The sequence below is a fragment of the Triticum urartu genome, chromosome 7A, assembly GCF_056163025.1.
Source record: "Triticum urartu cultivar PI428250 chromosome 7A, HENAU_Tu73, whole genome shotgun sequence".
NCBI lineage: Eukaryota > Viridiplantae > Streptophyta > Magnoliopsida > Poales > Poaceae > Triticum > Triticum urartu.
Window position 1 is genome coordinate 685,465,688 of NC_141879.1, and position 13,916 is coordinate 685,479,603.

Genomic DNA, 13,916 nt, shown 5'->3' on the forward strand with positions numbered 1-13,916 from the left:
AACCAAAAAGAAATACTTCGTCCATTCCCTAGCGTGCACCTTGTGGCCTGAAAGATTATTTGTATTCCTGATTTGAGGCCTTTCCATATGGCTGTATCTCCGTTCCTCGGCGTGGGTGAGATCTCTTTTTGACAGTACCTCGTGGCAAACCAACTATAGCACGGGTTGTCATTCTGTTGGAGCACTTTTGCCATGAGGTTGCAGACCAGCGCCAAGTTATGAGCCCTGAGGTCTCGTACTCCAAGCCCTCCATTTTCCTTTGGCATCGAGACCACGTCCCAGGCAACGAGACAGTGCCCCCCCTGAGCACAGTTTCTCCCCTGCCAAAGAAAACCTCTCATGATCTGCTCCAACTGCTCAAGTGATTGCTTCGGCCATATGAAACACCCCATGAAGAAGCTCGGTATTGTTGCTAGCACTGTATTGACAAGTTTCAGCCTTCCTCCCCAGGAAAGGAAAGTGGCAAGCCATCCCAACAGACGCTTATCAACTTTGTGGATGACGGGAATCAGCAAATTGTGTGTAATCTTTTTGGGTGAGAGGGGTAGCCCCAAGTAAATGCAAGGGAACACTAGTAGAAAAAGGGGCTTTTGTTTGGGCCTGGACAGCCCATTAGTCTCGGTTCTTCCATGGCCCGGGACCAATGGATGCATTCGTCCAGGTTCGTGAGCCTAGGGGGATGGCCGGGGCCTCGTGGGCGTTGGTCCCGGTTCGTATGGACCCATTTGTCCCGGTTCTAGGCATGAACCGGGACCAATGGGCCTCGCTCCTGGCCCACAAACATTGGTCCCGGTTCTTAGCTCGAACCGGGACAGAAGGCTGGGCTTAAGTCCCGTTTCCAGCCTCGAACCGGCAGAAATGAGTTGCCTATATATACCCCGTCGCCGCAGCAGAGCACTCCACAATGCTCTGTTTTTTTCTGGTCGGTGAGGAGAGGGCATTTGGGTGCTCTAGCTCACCTCCTATGCACACGAGGTGTTCGATGAAATGCCCAAGCCACGCTAGTTAAGCTTTCTCCTCTCGAAGCTCGACCTCCAAGCTCCATTTTCCCCGAGATTTTCTAGGTTTAGTGGTCCGTCCCGTCCCGTCCCCGTCCCACCGCCATCGATCGCCCGCGCCGATCTCGTCGCCTGCACCATCGTGGTGAGCCTCTTATCTTCTTCTAAAAGAAAAAAATTCTTACTTTAGATAGATACTTGTCTAATTTTCTTACTTTCATTATTGCTTGTTATTATATAGTGTGATGGTTTTGGCATCCGCCCCCGTCGGCCCTCGTCCTGGCTATGATTCAAATGTGGTATATATATATATATATGATCTTTTTTAACTATTTGGTTCATTTATTGTTTATGACAATTATGCCCATCAAGTTGACATAGATTTTATTTATGTAGGAGGTAGTTGAACCGGAAATTCCAACCGACCCTACTGTCGAGATTTTAAATTTAGTTGAAGAAGAAAACAATTACTTGAAGGAAAAAATAAAAACAATTGAGGAGGAGAAGATGATATTGGATTTGCATGTTGCGGATGTCGTCGATGATCACAAGATCAAAATGGATGCAATGCGGTTGAAGATTAGAAAGATTAGAAAATATGCCATTCATACCGAGGTTTGGTATCATTATGCCGTTGGACCAATTTTTATCTTAGTTGTGATTATGATCACATTTGTTGTTGCATTGAAAGGTTTTACATAGTTTCAATGTATGGTTTAACTAGATGCTCTGGAGAGCTATATGTTGTTCAATGAGAAATATGTATGTACTTTGTTTCTAATGTGATGATGAACTTCTATTAATTTGATCACTTATCTATTCATGAGAATTATATGTAATAAATTGATGATGTGGCTTTGAATGGTGCATTTTATACACGAAGTGCATCCAGTTTTTGCCGTAAGCCTCTCTACTTTCTTGCACATGCTATGTGGGTGAAATAATGATACCATGCCAACTTTCAACCTTTTCACAGTTCATTTATAGTGCTTTTCAATTTCAGGGTCTTATAGCTCAAAATAATCAGTAAATGCATGAAAAATAACAAATGAAGTCAGAAAGGGTTGAAAATTGATGATGTGGCTTTGAATGGTGCATTTTGAACACAGAAAAAGTATAGAGTTCAAATAAGTTCAAAAAAATGAAATCGCTTTGTAACAGACGAGTTTCCATATGAAACCCTGATACTTCGAAAGAGATTGTCCGTTTAATACACGAAGTGCATCCAGTTTTTGACGTAAGCCTCTCTACTTTGTTGCACATTCTATGTGGGTGAAATGATGATACCATGCCAAGTTTCAACCTTTTCAGAGTTCATTTGTAGTGCTTTTCAATTTCAGGGTCTTATAGCTCAAAATAATTAGTAAATGCATAAAAAATAACAAATGAAGTCAGAAAGGGTTGAAAATTGATGATGTGGCTTTGAATGGTGCATTTCGAACACGAAAAAAGTACGGAGTTCAAATAAGTTCAAAAAAATGAAATCCCTTTGTAACAAATGAGTTTCCGTATGAAACCCTGATACTTCGAAAGAGATTGTCCGTTTTGTACACGAAGTGCATCCAGTTTTTTGCCGTAAGCCTCTCTACTTTCTTGCACATGCTATGTGGGTGAAATGATGATACCACGCCAACATTCAACCTTTTCAGAGCTCATTTGTAGTGCTTTTCAATTTCAGGGTCTTATAGCTCAAAATAATCAGTAAATGCATGAAAAATAACAAATGAAGTCAGAAAGAGTTGAAAATTGATGATGTGGCTTTGAATGGTGCATTTTGAACATAGAAAAAGTATGGAGTTCAAATAAGTTCAAAAAAATGAAACCCCTTTGTAACAGACAAGTTTCCGTATGAAACCCTGATACTTCGAAAGAGATTGTCCGTTTTGTACACGAAGTGCATCCAGTTTTTGCCGTAAGCCTCTCTACTTTGTTGCACATTCTATGTGGGTGAAATGATGATACCATGCCAACTTTCAACCTTTTCATAGGTCATTTGTAGTGCTATTCAATTTCAGGGTCTTATAGCTCAAAATAATCAGTAAATGCATGAGAAATAACAAAAGAAGTCAGAAAGGGTTGAAAATTGATGATGTGGCTTTGAATGGTGCATTTTGAACACAGAAAAAGTATGGAGTTCAAATAAGTTAAAAAAATGAAATCCCTTGGTAACAGACGAGTTTCCGTATGAAACCCTGATACTTCAAAAGAGATTGTCCGTTTTGTACACGAAGTGCATCCAGTTTTTGCCGTAAGCCTCTCTACTTTTTTGCACATGCTACGTGGGTGAAATGATGATATCATGCCAACTTTCAACCTTTTCAGAGTTCATTTATAGTGCTTTTCAATTTCAGGGTCTTATAGCTCAAAATAATCAGTAAATACATAATATATACGAATTTCAGGGTCTTTCAGCAAAAAGAATTATCATAAAATAAAATAAATAAGTAATTTGAAACAAAATAATATAAAATTTAATAAAATATATAAGTAGAAATGAAATAAAATAAAATTTAATAACATAAATAAAAAATTTTAAACTAAAATTATCAAAGTATTTTCTGTTCAAAACATTATAAGCAACCTCTAAAATTTATGAAACTAAAATTATATAAAATTGATGCAACTAAAATTATCAAAGTATTTTCTGTTCAAAATCATTAAAAGAAAAAAGAATTTGCATAAAGAACTTTTTTTGTTAGAATTTTAATAGCAAAAAGAATTATCATAAAATAACATAAATAAGTAATTAGAAACAAAATAAAATAAAATAAATAGGTATTTTGTTGTAAGTAGAAACAAAACAAAAAATAAAGAAAAAAAGAAAACAAAAAACTGGGAAAAAATAAAAAAAATTACCACCTACTAGACCAACACGGCCTGAATACGACTAGAAACCCATGCATGGGCCAAGATTCAGGCCCGCAGAAGGCTGGCACCAACCGGGACTAAAGGGGTGCATTGGTACCGGTTCGTGGCACCAACCGAAACCAATGCCCCCCCTTTAGTCCTGGTTGGTGCCACCAACCGGGACCAAAGGCCTCTTTTCAGCAGCCCAAAGGGCGGGAAGCGGCGGACATTGGTCCCGGTTGGTGGCACTAACCGGGACTAAAGGGGGGCATTGGTCCTGGTTTGTGTCACGAACCGGAACCAATGCTCTTGGTATATAAGTGGCACTTAGAAATTTTGCAGAGGTCATCACACCAGTTGCCCCCGACGACGCCGAGCACATCGACACCGCTAGGCTGCCCCTGCCCCGGCCCGCCCCCGTAGTCGCCGTCGCCCGCGCCCCTGCCCTGGCCCGCCCCCGCCGTCGCCGTCGCCCGCGCCCCTGCACCGGCCCGCCATCGCTGTCGCCGTCGCCCGTGCCCCTGCCTCGGCCCGCCCCCGCCGTCTCCGTCGCGCGCGCCCCCTGCCCCTGCCTTCCCCCATCGTCGTCGTCACCCCTGCCCCAGAGCCCGCGCCCTACCCCGCCCCCTCCATCGCCGTCGTCGTCGCTGTGAGCTACCGCCGCCTCGGCCCATTGTCGTTTTTTATTAGTAAAGTTTATATTTTTTTTGTTCATATATAATGTAGATGTATATATATATATATGGATGTATGTATGTATGGATGGATGGATGAAAATATTGATGTGATGTTTCTTTTGTTCATAGACCTTTTTATGTTCATAAAATTAGTTTTTTTGTTCATATATAGTGTAGATGTATATGTATGTGTATGTATGTATGGATGGATGTGTAGTTAAATTATTTTAGTTTATGTTTTAGGTTTAAGATTAGGAAAATTTCAGATGTGTAGTTATATTTATTTAGATGTATAGTTAATTTAGATGTTATAATTTGTTCATAAAAATTGTGCACTTTTGTATAGAAACTTTTTTTTTCATATATACGAAAATGTAGAATGAAAACGAAAACAAACATATAAGAAAAAACAAAGGAAAAATGAAGAAGGAAAAGAAAACCGCCTGGCTCGGCCACCACCGCATGTTCATAAAATGTTTCCACCGAGTCCATGTCGCACCGATCGAGCACCCGCGGCGAAGCAAGTCTTTTTTTAATGTAGTTCTTTGTTAAAGTGACGGGGGACGTCGGGAGCACCCCTGGGCCCTCTTGCTCGACCAAAACTCTCGAGGACACCCAAACCCTAGAAAAAACAATGTCGGTCTCCTACCCCCTCCCGCCGCAGCCCTACTGAAGGAAATATGCCCTAGAGGCAATAATAAAGTTATTATTTATTTCCTTATATCATGATAAAAGTTTATTATTCATCCTAGAATTGTATTAGCCGGAAACATAATACATGTGTGAATACATAGACAAACAGAGTGTCACTAGTATGCCTCTACTTGACTAGCTCGTTAATCAAAGATGGTTATGTTTCCTAACCATGGACAAAGAGTTGTCATTTGATTAACGGGATCACATCATTAGTTGAATGATCTGATTGACATGACCCATTCCATTAGCTTAGCACCCGATCGTTTAGTATGTTGCTATTGCTTTCTTCATGACTTATACATGTTCCTATGACTATGAGATTATGCAACTCCCGTTTGCCGGAGGAACACTTTGTGTGCTACCAAACGTCACAACGTAACTGGGTGATTATAAAGGTGCTCTACAGGTGTCTCCAAAGGTACATGTTGGGTTGGCGTATTTCGAGATTAGGATTTGTCACTCCGATTGTCGGAGAGGTATCTCTGGGCCCTCTCGGTAATGCACATCACTGAAGCCTTGCAAGCATTGCAACTAATGAGTTAGTTGCGGGATGATGTATTACGGAACGAGTAAAGAGACTTGCCGGTAACGAGATTGAACTAGGTATGGGATACCGACGATCGAATCTTGGGCAAGTAACATACCGATGACAAAGGGAACAACGTATGTTGTTATGCGGTCTGACCGATAAAAGATCTTCGTAGAATATGTAGGAGCCAATATGAGCATCCAGGTTCCGCTATTGGTTATTGACCAGAGACGTGTCTCGGTCATGTCTACATTGTTCTCGAACCCGTAGGGTCCGCACGCTTAAGGTTACGATGACAGTTATATTATGAGTTTATGCATTTTGATGTACCGAAGTTTGTTCGGAGTCCCGGATGTGATCACGGACATGACGAGGAGTCTCGAAATGGTAGAGACATAAAGATTGGTATATTGGAAGCCTATGTTTGGATATCGGAAGTGTTGCGGGTGAAATCGGGATTTTACCGGAGTACCGGGAGGTTACCGGAACCCCCCGGGAGGTATATGGGCCTTAGTGGGCCTTAGTGGAAGAGAGGAGAGGTGGCCATAGATGGGCCGCGTGCCCCTCCCCCCCCCCCCCCCTTGGTCCGAATAGGACAAGGGGAGAGGGGCCGGCCCCCCTTCCTCCTCTATCTCTCCTCTTTTCCCCCCTCCGCGAATCCTATTCCAACTAGGAAAGGGGGGAGTCCTACTCCCGGAGGGAGTAGGACTCCTCCTGGCGCGCCTCCTCTTGGCCGGCCAGCCCCCCCCCTTTGAGCCTTTATATACGGAGGCAAGGGGCACCCCTAGAGACACAAGTTGATCCATGTGATCATATTCTTAGCCGTGTGCGGTGCCCCCTTCCACCATAGTCCTCGATAATATTGTAGCGGTACTTAGGCGAAGCCCTGCGATAGTAGAACATCAAGATCGTCACCACGCCGTCGTGCTGACGGAACTCTTCCCCGACACTTTGCTGGATCGGAGTCCGGGGATCGTCATTGAGCTGAAGGTGTGCTAGAACTCGGAGGTGCCGTAGTTTTGGTGCTTGATCGGTCGGGCCGTGAAGACGTACGACTACATCAACCAAGTTAACGCTTCCGTTGTCGATCTACAAGGGTACGTAGATCACACTCTCCCCCTCTCGTTGCTATGCATCACCATGATCTTGCGTGTGCGTAGGAAATTTTTTGAAATTACTACGAAACCCAACAGTGGTATCAGAGCCTAGGTTTTATGTGTTGATGTTATATGCACGAGTAGAACACAAGTGAGTTGTGGGCGACATAAGTCATACTGCTTACCAGCATGTCATACTTTGGTTTGGCGGTATTGTTGGACGAAGCGGCCCGGACCGACATTACGCATACGCTTACGCGAGACCGGTTCTCCCGACGTGCTTTGCACAAAGGTGGCTAGCGGGTGACAGTTTCTCCAACTTTAGTTGAACCGAGTGTGGCTACGCCCGGTCCTTGCGAAGGTTAAAACAGCACCAACTTGACAAACTATCGTTGTGGTTTTGATGCGTAGGTAAGATTGGTTCTTGCTTAAGCCCATAGCAGCCATGTAAAACTTGCAACAACAAAGTAGAGGACGTCTAACTTGTTTTTGCAGGGCATGTTGTGATGTGATATGGTCAAGACATGATGCTAAATTTTATTGTATGAGATGATCATGTTTTGTAACTGAGTTATCGGCAACTGGCAGGAGCCATATGGTTGTCGCTTTATTGTATGCAATGCAATCGCGTTGTGATGCTTTACTTTATCACTAAGCGGTAGCAATAGTCATGGAAGCATAAGATTGGTGAGACGACAACGATGCTGCGATGGAGATCAAGGTGTCGCGCCGGTGACGATGGTGATCACGACGGTGCTTCGGAGATGGAGATCACAAGCACAAGATGATGATGGCCATATCATATCACTTATATTGATTGCATGTGATGTTTATCTTTTATGCATCTTATCTTGCTTTGATTGACGGTAGCATTATAAGATGATCTCTCACTAATTATCAAGAAGTATTCTCCCTGAGTATGCACCGTTGCGAAAGTTCTTCGTGCTGAGACACCACGTGATGATCGGGTGTGATAGGCTCTACGTTCAAATACAACGGGTGCAAAACAGTTGCACACGCGGAATACTCAGGTTATACTTGACGAGCCAAGCATATACAGATATGGCCTCGGAACACGGAGACCGAAAGGTCGAGCGTGAATCATATAGTAGATATGATCAACATAGTGGTGTTCACCGACGAAACTACTCCATCTCACGTGATGATCGGACATGGTTTAGTTGACTTGGATCACGTAATCACTTAGAGGATTAGAGGGATGTCTATCTAAGTGGGAGTTCTTTAAGTAATATGATTAATTGAACATAAATTTATCATGAACTTTTACCTGATAGTATCTTGCTTATGTATGTTTGATTGTAGATAGATGGCCCGTGCTGTTGTTCCGTTGAATTTTAATGCGTTCCTTGAGAAAGCAAAGTTGAAAGATGATGGTAGCAATTAGACGGACTGGGTCCGTAACTTGAGGATTATCCACATTGCTGCACAGAAGAATTACGTCCTGGAAGCACCGCTGGGTGCCAGGCCTGCTGTTGGAGCAACACCAGATGTTATGAACGCCTGGCAGAGCAAAGCTGATGACTACTCGGTAGTTCAATGTGCCATGCTTTACAGCTTAGAACCGGGACTTCAACGACGTTTTGAACGTCATGGGGCATATGAGATGTTCCAGGAATTGAAGTTAATATTTCAAGCAAATGCCCGGATTAAGAGATATGAAGTCTCCAATAAGTTCTATAGTTGCAAGATGGAGGAGAACAGTTCTGTCAGTGAGCATATACTCAAGATGTCTGGGTATTGTAATCACTTGATTCAACTGGGAGTTAATCTTCCGGATGATAGCGTCATTGACAGAATTCTCCAATCACTTCCACCAAGCTACAAGAGCTTCGTGATGAACTATAATATGCAAGGGATGAATAAGACTATTCCCGAGCTCTTCGCAATGCTGAAAGCTGCGGAGGTAGAAATCAAGAAGGAGCATCAAGTGTTGATGGTCAACAAGACCACTAGTTTCAAGAAAAAGGGCAAAGGGAAGAAGAAGGGGAACTTCAAGAAGAACAGCAAGCAAGTTGCTGCTCGAGAGAAGAAACCCAAGTCTGGACCTAAGCCTAAAACTGAGTGCTTCTACTGCAAGCAGACTGGTCACTGGAAGCGGAACTGCCCCAAGTATTTGGCGGATAAGAAGGATGGCAAGGTGAACAAAGGTATATGTGATATACATGTTATTGATGTGTACCTTACTAATGCTCGCAGTAGCACCTGGGTATTTGATACTGGTTCTGTTGCTAATATTTGCAACTCGAAACAGGGACTACGGATTAAGCGAAGATTAGCTAAGGACGAGGTGACGATGCGCGTGGGAAACGGTTCCAAAGTCGATGTGATCGCGGTCGGCGCGCTACCTCTACATCTACCTTCAGGATTAATATTAGACCTAAATAATTGTTATTTGGTGCCAGCGTTAAGCATGAACATTATATCTGGATCTTGTTTGATGCGAGACGGTTATTCATTTAAAACAGAGAATAATGGTTGTTCTATTTATATGAGTAATATCTTTTATGGTCATGCACCCTTGAAGACTGGTCTATTCTTATTGAATCTCGATAGTAGTAACACAAATATTCATAATGTTGAAGCCAAAAGATGCAGAGTTGATAATGATAGTGCAACTTATTTGTGGCGCTGCCGTTTAGGTCATATCGGTGTAAAGCGCATGAAGAAACTCCATACTGATGGACTTTTGGAACCACTTCATTATGAATCACTTGGTACTTGCGAACCGTACCTCATGGGCAAGATGACTAAAACGCCGTTCTCCGGTACTATGGAGAGAGCAACAGATTTGTTGGAAATCATACATACAGATGTATGTGGTCCGATGAATATTGAGGCTCGTGACGGATATTGTTATTTTCTCACCTTCACAGATGACTTAAGCAGATATGAGTATATCTACTTAATGAAACATAAGTCTGAAACGTTTGAAAAGTTCAAAGAATTTCAGAGTGAAGTTGAAAATCATCGTAACAAGAAAATAAAGTTTCTACGATCTGATCGTGGAGGAGAATATTTGAGTTACGAGTTTGGTGTACATTTGAAACAATGCGGAATAGTTTCGCAACTCACGCCACCCGGAACACCACAGCGTAATGGTGTGTCCGAACGTCGTAATCGTACTTTACTAGATATGGTGCGATCTATGATGTCTCTTACTGATTTTTACCGCTATCGTTTTGGGGTTATGCTTTGGAGACGGTCGCATTCACGTTAAATAGGGCACCATCAAAATCCGTTGAGACGACGCCTTATGAATTATGGTTTGGCAAGAAACCAAAGTTGTCGTTTCTGAAAGTTTGGGGCTGCGATGCTTATGTGAAAAAGCTTCAACCTGATAAGCTCGAACCCAAATCGGAGAAATGTGTCTTCATAGGATATCCAAAGGATACTATTGGATACACCTTCTATCACAGATCCGAAGGCAAGACTTTTGTTGCTAAGTTCGGAAACTTTCTGGCGAAGGAGTTTCTCTCGAAAGAAGTGAGTGGGAGGAAAGTAGAACTTGACGAGGTAACTGTACCTGCTCCCTTATTGGAAAGTAGTGCATCACAGAAAACTGTTTCTGTGACACCTACACCAATTAGTGAGGAAGCTAATGATAATGATCATGAAACTTTAGAACAAGATACTACTGAAACTCGTAGATCAACCAGAGTGAGATCCGTGCCAGAGTGGTACGGTAATCCTGTTCTGTAAGTCATGCTACTAGATCATGATGAACCTACGAACTATGAAGAAGCGATGGTGAGCCCAGATTTCGCAAAATGGCTTGAAGCCATGAAATCTGAGATGGGATCCATGTATGAGAACAAAGTGTGGACTTTGGTTGACTTGCCCAATGATCGGCAAGCAATTGAGAATAAATGGATCTTCAAGAAGAAGACTGACGCCAACGGTAATATTACTATCTACAAAGCTCGACTTGGCGCAAAAGGGTATTGGCAAGTTCAAGGGATTGACTACGATGAGACCTTCTCACCCGTAGCGATGCTTAAGTCTGTCTGAATCATGTTAGCAATTGCCGCATTTTATGATTATGAAATTTGGCAGATGGATGTCAAAACTGCATTCCTGAATGGATTTCTGGAAGAAGAGTTGTATATGATGCAACCAGAAGGTTTTGTCGATCCAAAGGGAGCTAACAAAGTGTGCAAGCTCCAGCGATCCATTTATGGACTGGTGCAAGCCTCTCGGAGTTGGAATAAACGCTTTGATAGTGTGGTCAAAGCATTTGGTTTTATACAGACTTTCAGAGAAGCCTGTATTTACAAGAAAGTGAGCGGGAGCTCTGTAGCATTTCTGATATTATATGTGGATGACATATTACTGATTGGAAATGGTATAGAATTTCTGGATAGCATAAAGGGATACTTGAATAAGAGTTTTTCAATGAAAGACCTCGGTGAAGCTGCTTACATATTAGGCATTAAGATCTATAGAGATAGATCAAGACGCTTAATTGGACTTTCACAAAGCACATATCTTGACAAAGTTTTGAAGAAGTTCAAAATGGATCAAGCAAAGAAAGGGTTCTTGCCTGTGTTACAAGGTGTGAAGTTGAGTCAGACTCAATGCCCGACCACTGCAGAAGATAGAGAGAAAATGAAAGATGTTCCCTATACTTCAGCCATAGGCTCTATCATGTATGCAATGCTGTGTGCCAGACCTGATGTATGCCTTGCTATAAGTCTAGCAGGGAGGTACCAAAGTAATCCAGGAGTGGATCACTGGACAGCGGTCAAAAACATCCTGAAGTACCTTAAAAGGACTAAGGATATGTTTCTCGTATATGGAGGTGACAAAGAGCTCATCGTAAACGGTTACGTTGATGCAAGCTTTGACACTGATCCGGACGATTCTAAATCGCAAACCGGATACGTGTTTACATTAAGCGGTGGAGCTGTCAGTTGGTGCACTTCTAAACAAAGCGTCGTGGCGGGATCTACATGTGAAGCGGAGTACATAGCTGCTTCGGAAGCAGCAAACGAAGGAGTCTGGATGAAGGAGTTCATATCCGATCTAGGTGTCATACCTAGTGCATCAGGTCAAATGAAAATATTTTGTGACAATACTGGTGCAATTGCCTTGGCGAAGGAATCCAGATTTCACAAAAGAACCAAGCACACCAAAAGAAGCTTCAATTCCATCCGGGATCTAGTCCAGGTGGGAGACATAGAGATTTGCAAGATACATACGGATCTGAATGTAGCAGACCCATTGACTAAGCCTCTTCCACGAGCAAAACATGATCAGCACCAAGGGTCCATGGGTGTTAGAATCATTACAGTATTATCTAGATTATTGACTCTAGTGCAAGTGGGAGACTGAAGGAAATATGCCCTAGAGGCAATAAGAAAGTTATTATTTATTTCCTTATATCATGATAAAAGTTTATTATTCATGCTAGAATTGTATTAACCGGAAACATAATACATGTGTGAATACATAGACAAACAGAGTGTCACTAGTATGCCTCTACTTGACTAGCTCGTTAATCAAAGATGGTTATGTTTCCTAACCATGGACAAAGAGTTGTCATTTGATTAACGGGATCACATCATTAGTTGAATGATCTGATTGACATGACCCATTCCATTAGCTTAGCACCCGATCGTTTAGTATGTTGCTATTGCTTTCTTCATGACTTATACATGTTCCTATGACTATGAGATTATGCAACTCCCGTTTGCCGGAGGAACACTTTGTGTGCTACCAAACGTCACAACGTAACTGGGTGATTATAAAGGTGCTCTACAGGTGTCTCCAAAGGTACATGTTGGGTTGGCGTATTTCGAGATTAGGATTTGTCACTCCGATTGTCGGAGAGGTATCTCTGGGCCCTCTCGGTAATGCACATCACCAAAGCCTTGCAAGCATTGCAACTAATGAGTTAGTTGCGGGATGATGTATTATGGAACGAGTAAAGAGACTTGCCGGTAACGAGATTGAACTAGGTATGGGATACCGACGATCGAATCTCGGGCAAGTAACATACCGATGACAAAGGGAACAACGTATGTTGTTATGCGGTCTGACCGATAAAAGATCTTCGTAGAATATGTAGGAGCCAATATGAGCATCCAGGTTCCGTTATTGGTTATTGACCAGAGACGTGTCTCGGTCATGTCTACATTGTTCTCGAACCCGTAGGGTCCGCACGCTTAAGGTTACGATGACAGTTATATTATGAGTTTATGCATTTTGATGTACCGAAGTTTGTTCGGAGTCCCGGATGTGATCACGGACATGACGAGGAGTCTCAAAACGGTCGAGACATAAAGATTGATATATTGGAAGCCTATGTTTGGATATCGGAAGTGTTCCGGGTGAAATCGGGATTTTATCGGAGTACCGGGAGGTTACCGGAACCCCCGGGAGGTATATGGGCCTTAGTGGGCCTTAGTGGAAGAGAGGAGAGGTGGCCATAGATGGGCCGCGCGCCCCTTCCCCCCCCCCCTCCCTTGGTCCGAATAGGACAAGGGGAGAGGGGCCGTCCCCCCTTCCTCCTCTATCTCTCCTCTTTTCCCCCCTGGCGCGCCTCCTCTTGGCCGGCCAGCCCCCCTCCCTTTGAGCCTTTATATAGGAGGCAAGGGGCACCCCTAGAGACACAATTTGATCCACGTGATCATATTCTTAGCCGTGTGCGGTGCCCCCTTCCACCATAGTCCTCGATAATATTGTAGCGGTGCTTAGGCGAAGCCCTGCGACAGCAGAACATCAAGATCGTCACCACGCCGTCGTGCTGACGGAACTCTTCCCCGACACTTTGCTGGATCGGACTCCGGGGATCGTCATCGAGCTGAACGTGTGCTAGAACTCGGAGGTGCCGTAGTTTCGATGCTTGATCGGTCGGGCCGTGAAGACGTACGACTACATCAACCAAGTTAACGCTTCCATTGTCGATCTACAAGGGTACGTGGATCACACTCTCCCCCTCTTGTTGCTATGCATCACCATGATCTTGCGTGTGCGTAAGAAATTTTTTGAAATTACTACGAAACCCAACACCTACCCAATCGACAAACTCTCTTGAGGCCACCCAAATTTA